Here is a 6,879-nt window from a genome sequence, read left to right as displayed (position 1 = left end):
TAAAAAGCAAAAAGCACAGATTAAAAAAATCAATGCCTTTTTAAATAAATTTTATCTTATATTTTTTATACATACTTTTTTCTTCTTTTAATTCTTGACTCTTTCTGTCCTATGGGCATAAGAGGACCTTTTAATCATATCCATCATGAGTTTGTCCAAGCCCAAAATATGGTGGCTGGGTGTTGAGAGATGGAGCCAACATAACCAAAATAGACCATCCAAAACTTTCTGGAATTTTTCAACTATCCAGATTCACTTCTGGATCTTCCAGAATGGTGACACATTAACCACCTCAGCCATCCAGCTATCATATACATAGACTTATAACATACATTTATATTTTTTTCAATTGATACTTTTTGGGAATAATTATGAATATGTTAATGATACCTTTAATTCATAATCAAAATTCTTGAAAATATAAAACATGTATATTTTTAGTAGTATTTGTTTCTCTTACAACTGTTTGTTTTTAGCTTCTAGAGATATTCATTTCCAAATAAAAATGGAAATACGTGCAATATATAATTGCAATACTTTCCATTATAACTCAATATTTTTTATATTTAATATTCATTACTTAGATTATTATTATAATTAATATTATTATTATTATTATTATTATTATTATTTTATATATTATTATTTATATTTTATATTATAAACTTTTTTCATTTCCTTTGCTAACTCCTTAAAAAGATGTACAGTATATACATAAAATATATATACAGTAAATGCATAATGTATTTGTGTGTTCAGAGATTTATGTACTGAAGTATAAGTAAAAAATAGTTTTAATTAAAGATAAATTAAAATATCAGTAAAACTAATATAATGCATTCAAAGCATTTTTATCCAAGCATTTTTCTAAAAATTTATTTTACTGATATTTTTATATAATTGAAAAAATTTGAAGTCTTAAGAAGTTCATATTTTAAAAGCATTTTCAATTCAAGTAACTATAAGATGCCTTCCATATTTTTATAAATGCAATTGAACATGAAAATGCTCTCAAGAGATTTAAAAGTTGTTTTGATATGTTTATCAATCAAGCTTATAAATTTTAAATTAAATATAAGTGGTATTTAAAGCAATTAAATAAGAAAAATTGTGTCTCTCATGAACTAATACTATTATATAATACACTACACTAAACCTATTTGTTTATTAGTTCAAATGATGACCATCATTTTTGGCCATCTGATTTTCTGAAGATGGCCATGGACAATGGCCAAAAATGTTTGAACTAATAAAAACAGTATGCTGGTTAGGATTCAATACAGTGTAAAAATTGTATTGCTAAGTTATATTAAATAATGTATTTTCTCAATATTAAAATTAAAGAAACATATAATTTATAAAACTGATTTTGTTGTTTAATGCATATTGTATGAAAATTTAAACAAGTTTTATGTTGTTTCTCTTTTTATATAAAACTATAAAAAAGAATAGAAGACCTATAATAAGATCTAGTTCTAAGTATGTAAATCTATAATTATTCAAATTTACGAAAATGAAAATAAATGAAATTTTCATGTTTTTAAGGCTATTACTGTATTTCCAAAATATTTCAGCAAACAATAAATGTTATCAAGTATTAAATTTAACTGTAATTATTACTTAAAAATTTAAAAACAATTATAAATAATAATAACATTTAGTATATGCATGTAAATAGATAACAGTGAGACAGAAAAACATATTTTCCATTATATTTTTGATTTAAAAAATTAAGCACAAAACTAATGTATGTTATACTATAAAAGATTCAATAGAAACGTTTAATATTTTTAAGGTGATAAGGAGAGAAATAATAATAAATTGTTCATTTAAATCCAATGATATAATCTAAGATTGTTTGTTTGAAAAATATATCTTTAGGAATTAATTTTTTATTTAGTAACAGCAAACTAAATTTATTAAAAATTAAAAATTTTATTTTATTCGGACAATTTTAATGTAAGAAAAAAATATTTATGAAGTGTATATGTTTAAAACAACAAATGAAGCACACAATGCCATAATGTTGTAAATGCCAAAAAACAAACTTTTCAGAAGTAAAAAACACCTTCTAGTAAATGAATTCATTTCAAATTTACAATAAAATAGTAAAAAACTCATTATATTACAAATTCTCTGGAATATCAACATAATGTAAATATAAGCAGTCATATGACTTACATGTTAGCACTTTAAATATTATAGTTTCACATAAATTCAACTTCAAAGTACAGCCTCTTACAGTGCTTTTTTTTGGGCAGCAGAAAATGTTGCATTTAGAATTCAATTCTTCAATAAAATGTATTTAGAGAAAAATGGCATTTACATTATGGCATTGCATGCTTCAAATATATTTTTGTACAACTTACAATTTTAGCTACCTCAAAAAATTTCAATATTAATATTTTTGCTTATCTGATGCTATCAATTAAAATACATTTTTTTACACTTCATATAAAGTATATATTTTTAACAAAATATAACAAAAATAACAAAATATTTTTAACATTATATAAATTTTATATTTTTAACAAAAATGATAGTCATTTTTGTTAAAAATATTATAATGATTGATATACTAGATTAAAAATCAATAAATTTCCATATGTAATTAAAAAAAAGCAAGTAGATTATTATTTTATGCTATAATTTGAAATAAAACTAGCTTTTATATCATTTATTTGACTTAATAAATAAGTATTAATTATTATTTAAATAATTAAATTTATTGTATAAATGACAGTACAAAATATAATAATTCTTAATTAATTCATTTTGTACTTTCTTATTTATGTAAATATTTAATAAAATTATATTTATTTTCAATTCTTGTATTGTATACTTTTATTTGCATTTAGAATGGATTATTTATTGAAAATAAATATTGTGCAATATTTTTAAAAATAATTTTTATTCACTAAACAAGAATATATTAAATCTTGAACAAATATTCTAGATCTTAAATTTTTAAACTTAGTAATAAATTATACATCCCATTTAACTTATAATTCTCAAACAGTTATTCTTATTACTGGATTAAAAATTTAAATAAGAAAATGTTATTTATACCACAAAATGTCATTATTTTATAATAGTAATAGATCTTCAGAATACAATACAAATATTGTTGCACATTTATAATTGAACAAAATATTTTTTTAATAATATAACAAGAAATAGATCATAACACCAGATTAATATATATAATGTATAGAGAGTAAGGCACTTTTAGTTATTTTGATTTTCCTGTTTAACAATACAAAAAACAATAAATATTGCTAACTTTTTCTAAAGTACTTTTGGATTAGAAATTAATATAATTTGACTTGTAAAATGGCAAGTCTGACTATCTGTAAGTTAATAAATAAAATTTTTACTTATAAATTCCTTCTATTTTAAAGACAGTTTAAGTAACAAAACACATTTCAACATGCAACTGAGGTTGTCAAATTTGAACAGATGTGTATCTATGATCAAATATTTAGATTCATGTAATTATCAATTTCTTATTGATGAGTAAAACTACTATATCTTATTAATGATAAAAATTTTAAATGCTAAAATAAATATCAGTAATTTTATCATTCATTAAGTGATATATATATATATTCAGATCTGATGCTGCGTGAAACTTCACCACCTTTATTCTCCATTAGTTTTTGGAGACATGATATTAAATGACTGAATTTATTAAAGTTGTAAGAATCAATGATATTCAATACCACTGTAACTGTCCTGTACATTGCAAACTAACCTTTAAACCTAGTACCATAAAAACAAATAAAGCATGTAATTTTGAGATGGCTGACTATGAACCAACTGATATGGTTTATGTTTAGACAATACCTACTTTCATCATCAAAATATTTGAAGGATTTTGCAACTTACAATCAAATTAACTAAAAGTATTTTTTACAGAAAGTTTTGCATGATTACATTTTCATTTCAAAGGATCACATATGGTCTACATTTCAAATTTGTCTTCTGCCCAAAACACTCCTACCAGTATAATTTGATGTCAACTTTATTCATATAGCATAAAATTAGTTTCAATAAGTAAATATCACTATTCTAAGATTCTAACTCCAATCATTCAAGGATTAGTTTTCCCTTAGCATACCCTTGAGTATGTTAAGTATGTTATGCAATGTATGCCAGACCTGGTATGTGTATATATATATATATACACACACACACACACACAAACCCAAATTTTTTATATCAACATCATCTCTAAATTTGGCACTTCATTTGGTTTTACCCAATTTTTTTATTATAAATGAACAGAAATCAGTGAGATTTTCAGGAAGTGTACCTCCACTTATATTAAAGACAGTGCTGAAACTGGCTGATAGATGGCAGGAAAGACAGGGCGTGGTCTCTCTAAAGAAACACTCAACACCACTGCATATATGTGGATTTTCACAGAATTTGTTGAACAACTTGATGTGGAACTGGCACAGGGTTTCTTTCAGCAAGATTGAGTGGCTTGCCCCACATCATTGGTGTCAATAGCAACAATTCAAGAATCTGTAGTTGCCATGATTGCCCGATCTCATCAGCCCATAATTCTTTTTGTGGAGCTATTTAAGGAAAGAGTGTACTATAAACCCTGCACAACTGATATCTTAGTGGATAACATTAGGAATGAGATTCAAAATACTGATGCAATAGTGAGGCACATTATCAACAACATGCAGCAAAGCATTGACATATGCATGACAGAGGTGATGGCCACTTCCAATACCTGCAGTAATGTGATGTGTTCAACATAAGTGAAAGTACACTTCCTGAAAATAACATTGATTTCCATTCATTCATTTAAGATTTATAATAGAAAATTTGGATTTACATCTGTATGAATTACCCTGTATATATTTATGAGTACAAGTTTATATTATGTTATCTGAAAGAAAATTACAAATATATTGTTTTCCTTTTATAGTTTGTTTGAATTTATGAATTACAGATTAAAAGTTTATCAATGCTTTAGATTTAAGTATACAGTATTTCAAATATATTCATTTTATATTTAGGAAATTTAAAAATTTATGTAAATTTTAAATCTAAAAAGATATGAAATAATTAAATATTTTAACTTATACNTTCTGGCTAGTGCGCTTTACAATTCTTCTGGGTGGACACCCTTGAGGTATACTACGAACCTGCCAAGTCTCATCCCGAACTGAATTTCCGAGACCGTAAGGTCCCCTTGTAAGACTATCATAATTTTCTTATAAAAAATTGTGTATTTAAATCTAACTTTTAAAAATATTATGTATTTTATTTAAATTTATTTCTAAAATTGTTGCTACAACAACAAAAATATATTTATTTGAAATGATTTATTCAGTTTTATTGCAGGTAGATGTTATTTTTCTAGGTTTTTCCTGTCTGAAGATGGATAACTAAGACAAAAACATATATGATGATTATATCATATAAGAATTCTATTAAAGCATTTATGACAATCTATGAATTTTCACATAGTTTACCACAAATGTTTTAATAGAGTTCAAGTAGAAAACAATTATTGCAAAAATTATTATAACTTTTTACATTAATAGAATATATATCATTGAATAAATTTATAAATTAATTGTATTTAGTAATAAAAAACTTCAGTATTGCATAGAGTTAATTTTAGCTTAAAGCTACCAATCTATTATTATAATAGAATCATTAATATAAAAGAATACCCATTCCTAAAAGAGTATATATAAAATGCAAAATGATTTCCTTTTTGAATTATCTCTATAAACATATAAATTATATAGTAAGTAATTTTCAAAGTATAGTAATATATCTACTTTAAATATTTATTTTACAACTACTAAGTTATCAATTAAGATAGCAATTTTATTATTATTTTTCAATTAATGTTACTAAAATAAAATAAAAACCTTTCCATTATTTACTTTAAAAATTACAATGTTTCTTCACTTCTAAGATGCAGCATGATTTTGAAACTGAATATTAAAGCTGTTTTTATGGTGGGAAAAATTTTAAAAGAATCAATCTTACAGTAGTTTTAAGTAATAGGTTAGAAAAACAATACAAATTCCATAAACTAGATAATGTTTGGAAGCTCTATTTTCATGTTATTCCGCATATACAATTACTTTTGTTTTAATGGTGACTCATATTATTTTGAAGACATTTTAAACATTAAAAAGGAGTTTAAATTAAATTCTGAATACTAGCAAAGCTCATTGAGCAGTAAAGCCAAAAATGTTTGTTATTGGTGCATAGTGCACCATGCATATACTCATTACAATTGTTGATTGGTACTTTTCTACTTTTCACTGCAAATATAAGAAACATATCTATTTCACACAAGTAAAATCAAGTAAAAATGTACATCATAGAATTGAATAAATATGGTAATATGTTTAGTTATAATACATATTAATAAATTTATTCTGAAAAATTAATTTTTATTGTCCAATTAAGAATTGGTTGACTAGAATAATTAACATTAGTAATTTCTTGTAAGATAATATTCAATGTTAATGAGTAATTCTTTTATTGTGACATTGTCACAATGCCGGGCTGCAATTTTTAATCATATTTTAAATTCATTTAATTTAAAATATATGTTCTGTACATCATATTAGTAGTATCTTCCCACTGTACATCATACTTTTTTTATTAACAATAGAGTCAATCATCTGTCTAACTCCCTTCAGAGGAAAATTTTTGAATTGAAATAATGTGACTTCCAATGCAAACAGGAAGTTCATATATAGTTAATTGGAGCCTCCTGACCCCAAGCTTTATCTAATCTCAATTTTCATCTATCTAACTCTGTTCTTAAGATTAAGGAAGGACAGACAACGGACAACAGTAGGAAATTTATAGGTCTACAATTTTTTTAAA

The sequence above is a fragment of the Centruroides sculpturatus genome, unplaced genomic scaffold (genome assembly GCF_000671375.1).
Source record: "Centruroides sculpturatus isolate CEXI.00-Female unplaced genomic scaffold, Cexi_2.0 scaffold540, whole genome shotgun sequence".
In the NCBI taxonomy this organism is placed as follows: domain Eukaryota; kingdom Metazoa; phylum Arthropoda; class Arachnida; order Scorpiones; family Buthidae; genus Centruroides; species Centruroides sculpturatus.
This window is presented reverse-complemented; position numbering follows the sequence as displayed.